Source organism: Anopheles merus, chromosome 2R, assembly GCF_017562075.2.
Source record: "Anopheles merus strain MAF chromosome 2R, AmerM5.1, whole genome shotgun sequence".
Lineage (NCBI taxonomy): Eukaryota > Metazoa > Arthropoda > Insecta > Diptera > Culicidae > Anopheles > Anopheles merus.
The window spans coordinates 40,240,120-40,252,941 of record NC_054082.1 but is presented as its reverse complement, the minus strand read 5'-3'; the positions used below and the strand labels follow the sequence as shown (position 1 = coordinate 40,252,941).

Sequence of the window (12,822 nt, the reverse complement as noted above, 5' to 3'; positions counted from 1 at the left end):
TAAAGAGGAGATAGAGATTTTTCAAATTTGTATTCGTTTATAGACATTATTTCTATTCCATACAGGATTTTCGGAATAACCCAAGCATTAAAGATAAGCACTTCTCGACTAGCAGGTTTGTTTGGTGTGGGCACAATGGCTGTTTTTCTTAATGGAAAAGTAATCTCAGAAACGAATTAAATATATTTACTTCAACTAATGTCATTTGGAACGCTTGTTGAAGTTTGTTCTTATTCCAGTGGTCAGTTAGTTTTTATTATTATGCTTCAGGCTTTGTTATGCATGGGAGAAATAGGCAAGTATGAATGGTAAGTTATTACTTAGATAATTGTAGTTCAATCCAAAGACGACCAAATCAACTTTTTTTTAAGAAACACGTTAAGAATCAAGTATGTTCATAGCAAACAATTAATCCAAAAAAAAATTACACAATCCTAATTCCTTAACGTATCTGTTACAATTACATTTTTCATTCGCCTTTTTGCTTGCAGAATTTACATTTGCAATTCTGATTAGTTTCTCTCAGCAGCGTCAATTGAATGTGCAAATGATAAGCGATACAACGCAACATAGCGTCCCTCCCATCCGTCATCGTTTGCTAGCTTTCGTCAATTATTTGTGGTTGCGCGAAAAGAAGAGCAAAGAAAAGCAAAAAAAAACAAAAGGAAAATCTCCAAGAAACCCACCTCTAGCGGAATCAACTCACGAGCTGCCTGTTCTCAGCCAGGCTTGCAATTGACAGCGCCCCGAGCGCATTCCTTGCGCAGCTGGGCAGCAAGCGAAAGTAATGCGATAAACATTTGCTTCTGGCATCAAATTAACGTCATCCTGCGGTGTGCTACAAGTTTTGTGATGACAATACTCCATCTTTGCTCACGGACCGGACGGACAATCAGACTAGGGTCCCCTCGATGTCACTCCCCTCTACTCCCATCCCCCTCACTCACGCTTAGCCGCGCACGCAACGCATACAATCAAAAAAAGCAAACAATCAAACAGCCAAACAACACACAGCAGCAGCGACAGCAGACCAGTAGCACATCGAGGACATTTGATTTTCTCATTTCTTTTCGGTGTCTCTCGAGCGAAGAAGAGCGGTGCAGTGACAAACACAAAGTTTGTTGATTGTTTGGTGCGCTTTTCATTAACTTTCTGTTTTTGATTTTTCACGTGATGCGAAGGCAGCATCGTGTCATTGTCAGGAATGCGAATGTTTCGCGCGCCAACCCGTCATTTGTGCTGTGGCCAGGAGCACATTTAATAAATGTACCGTGCGTGCCGATCGGCCGTTAGGTTTGACAAGCGAAAAAAAGTTGTAGTTGATTGGGCTACAAAAGGTGGCGAAGCAAAACGCTGAATGACATTGAAAGGCAGGAAGCAAAAACAAAAAATAATAACACTCACCGGAACAGCTGTTTCGCGCGATGAAATATCATCGCACAGCACGAACGCACGTGCTCCGAAGCCGAGCGATTTTTGCCGAATGGTAGCCGAGTTGTCGATGTACAGTGGATGGCAAAGGTTGTGGAACACCACACGCGTAATGGGCATGGCTTGCTTACACGTGGTCGATGGAGACGCCCAGTGGATTGTAACTAACGCAATGCTCCGATCCATCGAAAAGCACAGGGAAAATTAATTTTAGTTTGAGAAAATGTCGTTTCTAATATATACTTATATGGAGCAAATATTAGTTATTATTAACAATGTTAAACTTATTAGGCAAATTTGTTTCTTACTCCATTTAATATGTTGTGTTGTCATAGTTTAAACATAATAATTTGTCTTTTTGTTACCATTTTAATGCTTTGAGGCGAAGACTTAAAGCTTTGAAGTTAAGAAATTATATGTGTAATTAAAACTATTAAATAAACTAAGCATTTTATAGTGGTAAAGTAAATCTATCAATTGAATTGATCCGATTACACATGTTTTTATTAATTAAAATAAACATGGGCACACAATGAATTGGTTCAAACGTTGTCATCACTGTGTAAGACACGCGTGCAACAGTAAAACCTCCATTCGAAAGCAGCATTCCTTGGCTTATTTGATGCCAGTTGCCAAACAACATCCGCATCCGGTGTTCGAGCGGCACCGTTTGTTCGGCTCCCCGCCGCATGCCGACAGCGCATTATCAACAACACCCTATAAACATCGAAGCGATGTTTTTCGAATGGTTCTTTCTCTCTCGCTGTAGTGCTGGTCTTTCCTATCGGCAAGATGCTGCACCTGCCTGTTCCACAGTTAACGTGCCATTCATCCATGCATGAACGGTTGGTGCTGCGGATGGCGGGTCGGCTCAGTTGCCAACGGTCCTTCGTTCGATGCAGTCCCGTCTGCTTCTGATTTCTAATCAGCTTGGTTTGTGGGTGAGGCATGTACGATCGTGTGCTGTGTGCTGCTGTGTTTCGTTGCTAAAGTTGCGTATTTTTTGTTTTACGGCAAGGATTAGATATGACCATCCAAGAGATGTGTTAGATTTTACTGGTTTTAGTGTGCAATTGAGTAGCTTCTTATTCGGATCGAACGCATCTGTGTGCCAAAAAGCAACGCAGATTGAAAGGACGAAAAACGCAAAGCTTGTAAGATAAGTGGCACCACTTAAACCCACCCTGGTTGCTCCGGAACATTGGTAGTGGAAGTGACAAAAAAAATCCACACATTTAAAAAGGGTAATCTCTCATTCTCAATTTTTGCTTCCCACACCATCCTTTGCTTTCAACTGGTTCATTTGCTGGTAAAGCATTTTCACGTGCCGCGCGCGATTTAGGGGTAAATTGGATGCGGCTTTCCACGCGGCACTACTGTTGAAGATTTATGCTCAAGACGCTGTTGAAGTGGAAAGGCAATTGAAACCGTTGAGTCTACGGGCTTCCTTCGGGCTGGCGAGAGGAGAGGAGGAGGGAGCCTTTTTTACTGTCACCCGACCAGCATCGGTTTATTGCACATTTAATCGGCGTCCACTCCCTTCCCTTCCCGGACCAAAGGAGCGCGTGCCAATTAATCATTCTTCGGCATCGTTCAAACGAGCAACGTGCTGTGCGAGCTGTGAGTGAATGGAAGTGATTGAAACAGAGCATTTACCGATAAAACGGAATCGTTAGCCAAGGGAGAGAAAAAAAACTTAACCAGAATCATTCCATCACGATGGCTCTTTCTTTTTTGTCCAGCGTGGATCAAGGAATTGAGTGACTGTGTGCGTGTGTGTGTGTGTATGTGTTTAGTGTGCGAGAGGATAAATAATGATGATGGTGGAATGCTGACATGGTGCAAATAAAAGAAGGAATTCGGCGCCCACCCTTCCACCCAATTTGTCATCCGTGGGATATGGCTTAGGGAAGAAGGAAGCGGTGTGATGCCAAAAAGGAGTGAAAATTGTCGTTCATCCCTTCCCCCCCCAACAAAAAGAAGCAAACCGCCGTGCAACAAACAGTGATCATCGTGTTTCTTGCGCAAAAGAGGGAAGGAAAAACAGCGAAAAACGATGGTTGGGTGCCGTTTGTCGGCGGCGGCGAAACGATACGAGCGTGGTGTGTCCATAAACCAAAAGAGTGGCCACGGTTCTGCCCGTTTCAATGGGTTCTAAAAATAAGTCACGATTTCGAGCATCCGTAAATTATGCACCCATCAAACATTACTACTCACACAGGCCGTCCCGGTGGTGGTGTTTTGGTGCGTTATCATTATTATGATTATTTTTATTACACCCATTGCGTTCGTATGGGGGGTTTTTTAACCCGATTTTCCTCCAGCTCGGCCAAACTTTTAATGATGATACGTTTGTATTGGTGGGTATGTGTGTATGTATGTGTGTGAGTGATATGATTAATTAATTTCCGCCCCGAGATGCATTAACCACGCATCAACGAACCGGATAGCGAATGGGGAAAACAGCCTTGGCGCCTAAAGTTAGATAATTTATAGCGTTTCGCACGCGTGTGTATGTGCGTGTGGTTGCGCAAAAGGCGTATCAATTATTAAATACAGGAGATTTTCCAGTTTACTTGCAGTGTGTCAGAGTGGAGGGGGGAAAAACATCACCCGCAAACAAAAGAGGCAGATACAAAAAAAAAAAACATACCGAGCAGCAACACAAAAAAAGGAAACAAATCAACACCAAAGTACCAGAAAAACAGATGTGAAAAATGAGTGTGTGCTGTGTGCGTGTCCATAACACCTTCCACGAATGGACCAACAGGCATTAATGTGCATGTATGTGTGTGTGTATGTGTGATGATGACGAGTATGTCTAATCTGTTGCCAGCGGAGGGCAAAGATTAATATTTTCCACTCTCGTGGAAATCCCTACGAAATCAAAAAAAAAAAAAAGAAAAAAAAAACCGTGTAACAACTCCGCTCGTACGCGTGCGTGTGTGTATGTGTGAGTGAGTGTAGTGAAGAGAAAACGGTGGTGAGTGAAAAACAACCCCTCCCTGCGCCTCGCTAAGTTTAATGACAGGCGGGCGTTGCTGTGGCCCCGCGACTTTGCATCCATTCCGCGGCTGTTACTAAAAAACGAGGTAATGACTGATGGGGGGCAATTTGGTTGTTGGAAATAAATAATCATAACGCTTGCAGGCTTCATTTTGCACTATGGAAGCGATTGAGAAAGAAGGGAGGGATGAGGGAAGGGGATGGTCGGTCAAACCGACTTTTACGAGCGGTTTGCATTGGTTACAGAATGGCGTGCAGGAAGCGGTGCTTCAGGGTGCAATTGGTTGACCCGTCGATATGTCGAGATTGGCAAGCCGCGTGTGTGTGTATTGGTTTTGGGCGTAATGGAGAAGCGAATAGTAATGGATGGAGAAGCAGGGAAGAATTGGACATGGATGTAGCAAATGCAAATCAAAATGTTAACCAACGGTGGTGCGGTGAATGATCTTGTCCATTGACCGCAAATGGGAGAAATACATTAAAGAGCTGTCCAGAAATAGCGCCACTGACGCAAAACAGTGACTGGCCTTTGCAAGTGTATATGCCGATGGGAAAGGTAAATGTGTTACATGTGTAAAATGATGAAGTATTGTCAATTTAGATCATTTTGCTTTGACTGTGCGTTTGGCAATCGTTTAATTAATGAATTTTGACAAACTTATTATTTGTGCAAATAACTAAGTCGATACAGGCTTCCCATAAGTCATTAATGGCCATGGTTATCTATGTCATATTGGTTTACCCATACCAGGATCGTCATAGCTATAAAGCTTACTACATTTAGAACAGCAACAATTTAAATTGTCTGTATCTCTTTAAAGCCGGTCTCATGGTACAGTCGTCAACTCGTACGACTTAACAACATGCCCGTCATGGGTTCAAGTCCCAAATAGACCGTGGCGCCATATGTAGGACTGACTATCCTGCTATGGGGGGAAATCAATAAGTCACTGAAAGCCAACCCCACAAGTGTGTTGGCAGGCCTTGACCGGCATCGGTTGTTGAGCCAAAGAAGAAGAAGAAGTAGTATCTCTTTAAAACTATTGTCTCTTTTGGAATGGTGTATGTGGCTGCAAAACAGTTCATAACCCTTTAATTTAAAACCCTTTAAAACTCAGAAAGCTTAAATTGCACCCTGTTTTAGCTGAAGTACTTATGAATAGGGAATTTTTTCATACCTACTTAACAGCTGTATTTCGACAATTGTGAGGAAACAATCATGCGTCACAAAGCCGTTTTCATCTTAGCTAATCGCTAATTAAATGAATAGAGTCTTAATATTTGCATTGAAAAATCGTTCAAATGCATGTGTCAGACTTTCTTCACCATATACTGATTTGACTGGAACAATTACATCAATTCACCAGACCAAACATAAGGTGAAAACTAGAGGCTAGTTTGGATATTGTTTTGTGTGGAGTGTTGACATTATTTAATCAGCCAAATGGTAAAAAATCATACAAAAATAAGTTGAATTCTAAGGGTGGTTCCTCTAGCTACTTAGCTCTTTCTGAGCTTTTTTTTGCTTTCTTGTTCGCGCTACACTTTAGTTGTTCGAACACTTTCGCAAGGTGTGCAGGTTATGATTTGTACCACTGAGTTCCCTTAATAGTTCATCTGGCGCAACGTATTTAGCGAATGGACCATTCATTTTCAATTTCCAATCGCAATTAAAGAGTTTTGAACAAACTTGGGCTAGTTAGGCGAGTTATTGAATTACTGCTGTTTTCCAGAACTTTCCAAAGCTGTACCGTTTCTACCTGTCTTTATCCGACATGGGCACATCTACTAGCACTCAACGTACCTAATTACTCTGGCGTTTTCTTTCGCTTCTCATCGAGTTCATGGCCCTAATATGACGATGTCTGATGATTCTGACAGATTTTACCACCTGCAATAATCCCAAGCTGAAGTTTTTTTTTTGCTATTGAAAACCGAACAAACCCATTGTAACATATCATCATTTGTGCTTTAAATACAAGGGCGAAGAATGTACTTGTACTTTTTGGTCACTGGATGAGCAGCAGTCCTTGAAAAATAGGCACCCGATTGGTTGTTTCTGAATGGACGATAAAGAGTTTTCGGTAAAGTTTGTACAGACAATGAGTTTTTACTGAAGTTTGTGTAAGACTACATTCGTCCTTTCTTCTGCGGGATGAATATGTTCACTGCTTCATTCATTATGCCTCATTAAACAATCACTAAGAAAGTAATGAACAAAAACAGGAATAATAGTGAAAACAATCACCATAACCATCTCAGTTGTTTAAACTTACAGCTTATTTTATCTTCTCTTCATCCGATTTCTTGTTATCGATTTCTATGACCAATTGACTAACAGTTCTTTTACAAACTTGTTCTTGTCAGCAAATAATGTTGTAGTTTTTTTTTGAAAAAAATATCCAAAATAAAAAAAAATGCATAAATTGCAAATAATATTCCTGTTCTATTTTTTGTATCATACTTCGCTTTAGATTTTAATGAAAGAAATACCAAACTTAGGCAACACGTTACCGCTTTATATTTATAAATTGATGCAGCCAATAAACCATCGTATATGTAATTTAAACAAATTATATTATTCTTTTTTATTATTTATTATATTTATTATTATTATTGTTATTGTTATTATTTTTGTTATTATTATTATTATTATAATAATAATAATAATAATAATAATAATTATTATTATTATTATTTTAATATTATTGCTGGATACATACCTTAATACGAGTCACCTATTACAATTACAATAACACATTTTACAAGAACTGATTACAGCAATAAATAGGTAAATAAAAGTTTCACCTGTCAGTATAAGCTGCCCAACGTATGTTTCAGTATATTTACATGCTGTTAACAGTACAATGCGAGTTGATCATTCCTAAAAAGTGGTTCATTGGAACCAAATACCGTAGACCTTAATTCAGTATTAAATAAGAAACGTGGCAATAGATTAATACTAGCTGACCGAATGTAACCGCTGTTAAGCTAGACTCACGAAACCGTGATAAACGGTGAAAAATAGAGCATGAAAATATGGCATAATATTATATTGGTGTTGTATTTCATATCATATCATATGATTATTTTCAATGTTGAATGCGTGATTAATGGCACTATTGAAAATCGACTTCAAACGATAAGCATAAAGCATTTAGTTTGATATAAAAAGGGAACCGATAGTGTTTTTTTTAAACCAAGAATTTTTACTACATTTTTACGTCCCCCTTTTGCCGCATTTGGGTCAACAGTGATGGGATGGTTGAATAGAAAGCATCGATTGCTTTCCGTCTATCTCTATGGATAGAGTTTTTTCTCACTTCAATTTATGTTTCTCATTGTGTAAACAAACTGAACCGACATTAAAGAAAACACTAGCAAGGAGCATTATAAAAATCCTGTAAAATAAATCCATGCCCACAATACGTTGCAAACCATACACTTGCCGATCGATTCGTGGTGTGCTAAAAAAAAATCATATTAAAAGGGTGCTACAAAACTAAAAGCTTTTCTCGGAACGAAGGATTTGGTGTGCTATTTTGGTGGATTGTTTAAACATGCAGGAAATACATCCATAGCAATACCATGGCGTAAGCACTGCCGGATGCGCTCGAGGGCAATGGCGAACGTTTTGAATGGCACGAGCGACCTATATATACGGCGCTAAAGTGGCTTAAGGCTCAAGTTCAAGATCGTCAGAAACGTTAGCCAATTATGTACTGGTACACATGGTTTAAAAAAAGAGTCAAACGCTTGCCGCATACCCTTTTAAATTGATTCGTTTATTCGCTGCTCAAAAAGTCTATGATTTTTTTTCTACACAAACATCCAAGAAAAAATACAAAAAAAAATAAAAAAAAGCCTATGCTGTGGAGTTGGTTTACATCCTAAACATTTTCATGGTTCGCTAACCACGTTTATGTAATCAGTTGGCGGCCATCAGCAGGCTTTTTGTTGAATGCAAATCACCTTAAAAATTACTCTTGGGCGGTGCTTGAGAGAAAATGCGTCTCCAGTACCACGCGGAGTCCATTACGCTTATTAAATAAGGTAAGAAGCTTTAATAGCTTTTTGAGCGTTATGCTTTGCACATGACAAATTAACAACCGAAAATATTCACCGTAGCGTGTTGCACTTTCTTAACGAAACAAAGAGCACTAATGTGTTTTCAAATTATAGTGATTGGAACCAAATGTTTTGCAAATGATCACGATTAAGTTTTCGATATCTAAGCTGTTTACTCAGCAACACATCGTGTTCTATAGTATAGCAGAGATTCTACACTGGACAATGTATGTTTGAATGGTATTGGGATATAAATAATGTCTCTCCAGTGACATACTCCGCCACGGGAAGGAAGTATGAATTGGATTCTAGAAAGCGTTTTGCTTCTGCGTCCATTCCGCGAAAAGGCTGTGCTATATCATAGTAATATTTTACAGCATTCGCTGCAAAATAGCAAACAGAGCTGTGCTCCTTCTTCCAGCCACTAGACAGTCGCAAACAGTATCCTAGAAACGGAGCAAAACATTCACGAGAAAAAGAACCGACCAAAGTGGCACAATGCCTTTTGAAGATATGCCGTAGTCTTTGCCGCACTAAGCTCGTTGGAATGGTATGTGAAAAGCAAACGAAAAAATAGATATTTGCCACTGTGCAATCGTGTCTTGGGTTGAATCGAAAAAAAAAAAGAAATACTACCATCTAAATACGGGCAGAATCGATGATGGCCTTCAACACGGTGGGCAGCCAGTCTCACGGCCACTGATTAACGGCGAGTGTGTGGTGAACGTTACCAAAATAGGCATTTAGGAAACCCGCGTGAAGATTCCTTCTCCATCGACCACGGGACCGCCACGTTACTACTTTCACTAATTAGCGGTGCGCTTGCACTAGGCTGCCGGAATCACCATTTCACTAGCACGTGTCGAAAGTTGGCGGAGTTCTAGGAAAATCATATAAGAGAGCAAATCGAGAGTATTTGCTTGCCCAGCCGGTGGTGTGTGTTTTATTCCCAGCCCAGCAGTGCCGTTCGCCGAGATTCTCGCCAATGATTTTGGTCTGTAATTTTATTACCGGCAAATCGCTAACCAAGAGGGCGAGGCAGAATGTGTTGATCGAAATTACATTTTACTCACCGTGTGACAGTTGAGCGACATCTGTTGAAGGCATGCTGCTGTGTTCGATTGTCAGGGTTTGCCTGTCAGATGAAAGCTCGCTTCCTTCCGCCTATGCGTTTGCGTTTGTTTGCCGAAAGGCATTCGTACAATTTGTCCAAGGAATGCTTTGATTTCGGTAGGGTTTTTCACGTTGGCACGGTGTCGGTACGGTTTTTCCTTCCGACTAATTCGCCGTATTGCTCGATTTTGCTAGAAGGGCGGCGGCCGGTAGTTTGGGTTCCCCTTTCTAATCACCCACTCGTACTTGCAGGTGGGCACACATTGACAGCAAACATAATATCCAGTATCAAAAGGCTTCGGGCGATGTTATTGAAGGGTAAAGACAATATTAGGTTTCATTATTGGGACGCCACTGGCACACGGTGAAGATTGTTGTGACGAACATTTTATTAATAGCACAGCAATCGCAAGATTCCACTTTCTTACCACACGTGTCCCCCCATGCGGACCTCTTTAAGTCGATAGACAACTTCATTGTTTCCGTTTCGTTGGTGGTTAGCCTTTTGACATAAAAATTAATTATGCACACGCGCGCACCACCTTTCCCGCGTTCGAGTGGAATCGAGAGCCTTTTCGCACCTAGTGTCGTCCTGTTGCTGCGTTTTCTCTCTCTCTCTCTATCTCTATCTCTGTCTCTCTGACGCATTTCTTCGAAATTTACCACTCTTTTCAAAGAAAGCTATTGGCACCTGTCGTGTCGTGTCTTGCGGGAAGCTTTTGTCAAGGGGTTGAGCTCACCCGTCGCTTAATGAATTATTAATGTAGTAAGCGCACACGGGTACGGTGCGGCCGACTTGGCATGTCGTTTAGTGGTACACGGGTAAACATGTTCATAACGCGAGCGACACATATATTCCCTTCCGCCTGTGCAGGGAGGTGGTTCGGAATTTGCATATTAAAATGTTCAAAGTAAGATGAGCCTGTAGTAATGCAACGTTTATGAGTAGCGGCTTTGCGCCCGTTGCAGCACAGTACCGTTTTGCCGGCTTGCCGTCTCTGGGGTCTTTAGGGGCGACCGTGATGTAATTACTGTGCTGAGCTCATTCAATAATGAATCCTTATTTGTACACTTACCTCCTACTCACAAATACACAAACTAGTGTACCACCTACGCCTGGGGGGAGTACGTTGTTATCGATTGTGTATGTTGCGATTATGTCTAGCTTCATTGGTACATTGTGTTCCTATTTCGCAAATGAACCCATAATTTCCATAATCGTGCCATGGGTTGCTAATTTCCAGGCAAGTTTTCCCTCCGGGGTTTCTTGTTAAAGCTGACTTTGATCAATTGACTCATTGATCGGGGATTTTACTGTACAGTTTGATTTCGATTGGTACGATATGATAGCGCCATTTATCTGAAATTGGACTGAATTTTTATTGTACATTCGTTTTGTATGATGGTAATTTGTTTCTCTGAAGTTGAAATTGAATTATTTTCACTTTTTCATCACTAATACCTAATTGAGCAAGTGATAGCAAATGAAGTTACAATTAGCAATGAATGACGCAATATGTAGTATAATAATAATTTTGTTCTGAATAATAATATTGTTCTGAACAAAAACATGTTCCGAATTTTAGTGTTGCTGATATTGTTGGGTAAATAGGTAATTAAATAGGGTTTTTTTTTTGTACACAATTTTATGTTTATTTTTTTAACCCTCCAAAATCGTTTAAGCTGGATAATTTGATACGTTGAATTTGCAGTTTTCCATCCCATTGCTAATTAGTACAACAATAAAATCCAGCTTAAAATTCACCATAATCGTTTAAGCTGAATAATTTGATACGTTGAATTTGCAGTTTTCCAGCCCACTGTTAATCAATACAACAATAAAATTACTATGAACAAGTGGAATTTCCATTCGGAGAAAGATATGCTGTTTGATACTTGAAACGCCTTCCTCTAATTGAATGTTTTCTACGAATGCTATCGCCGTCAATCTGCTGTCTGAGAATCGAACATTGTTTACAATTGTATATTTCTTTCAAACCAGTAAGAATGAAAAATCCACAATTTTGATTCTTTCCGCACCTTTTTAACCCTTTTTTAGCCCTTTTGACCGCCAAATTCATGAGGTCAAACAGTGTTTGATCAAAAGTAGTGAAACATATTTAATATTTTTATTTCATTTCTGCGTTTTTTTATGGGTCATGGTTGGTTTAACAAAAAAGTATATCTATTTGTTAAAACTAAAGTAAACATAACGACTGGAAGTGGACGATGATTCTGGGAGGAAACGAGGAATATAAGGTGAGGTAAAGCATGGGATCGAAGTCGAGCCCCAAATGCAGCAAGGGAAGAATTGAAATCAAACAGATAGTTTGATGGCAGATAGTACATTGATCGTACTAAAGCTTACAGAATACATGTCAAATGCATCAGAGGGGATGGAAGAGGATTTTCGATGGGCATCGATGGGAAGTGCCATACAGAGGAGGGGTATTTGGGAAAACGTGACTGCAGTCTGGCGACATACGATCTGTATTGAGCGCTCGCTTTTTGCGCCCTCTTTAATGAGTGCCAGGCTCTGTTATGCCAAATAGGGTGACGCGGAGGTTTAAGGATAGGACAACAGTGCGGGAAGGCAGAGGAAATTATGGAATTAAAGGAAGATAATGCAATGTATAGGGAAGGTGATAAATTCCTATCTTATTTTTAGTAATATTGGTTTTTTTTTCGTAAACCGTGAAAATGTATCAAACACAATCATCAATTCATGAACTGAGGCAAATATTTAAAGTGTAAAAACATAAATTCGATAACCCGCACTCAATCGAGTTGCAAAAAAGTATATCGGTTAAGTAACAATCAATGGTGAATGTATTTTACATTTTGTTATATTAATCAGTTTTGTTTTCCTAATAATCCTATCTCCGTTCTAAGCGGTTTTCTCTAAGCGGAGTGGCTTGAAAGTACAGCTTTTAGAGTTGGTAGGAACTGGAGAGTGGAAGTTTGTTTCAGCTCAGCCTAACACTTTGATCCACACATTTAAGGTGATTGCAATTTAAAGGCACGGATACATGGAGCGTAATTGCTAGTATAATTTTGATTTTCGATAGCGCATCTGGCGGCGGCATTCTGAGCCACTTCGAAACATGGGTGATTTTTTCGGGTTTTTTAGTTAAATTGGGCGGGTCAAGCCTTTCATTTGAAAAGCACGCGTATAGAGCTCAAAGTTCCAACAGAAACAAGAGT

At 40.1% G+C, this 12,822-nt stretch overlaps 1 protein-coding gene across 5 annotated transcripts in view; it reads left to right on the top strand.

The window, feature by feature from the left end:
- Positions 1-2,287: 2,287 nt before the first annotated feature.
- The window catches only part of LOC121589712 (neuropeptide CCHamide-2 receptor-like), a 36,757-nt gene continuing 26,222 nt past the window's right edge, over positions 2,288-12,822 (top strand). The window contains exons 1-2 of one of the 5 annotated variants that reach the window (XM_041908813.1): positions 2,288-2,372; positions 4,014-4,523. The gene's annotated coding sequence lies outside the window, so the exon portion shown is untranslated. Of the gene's footprint in view, positions 2,676-4,002; positions 4,524-12,822 lie in introns of all 5 variants that reach the window. The other 4 variants (XM_041908808.1, XM_041908809.1, XM_041908807.1 and 1 more) reach the window with 4 other exon arrangements.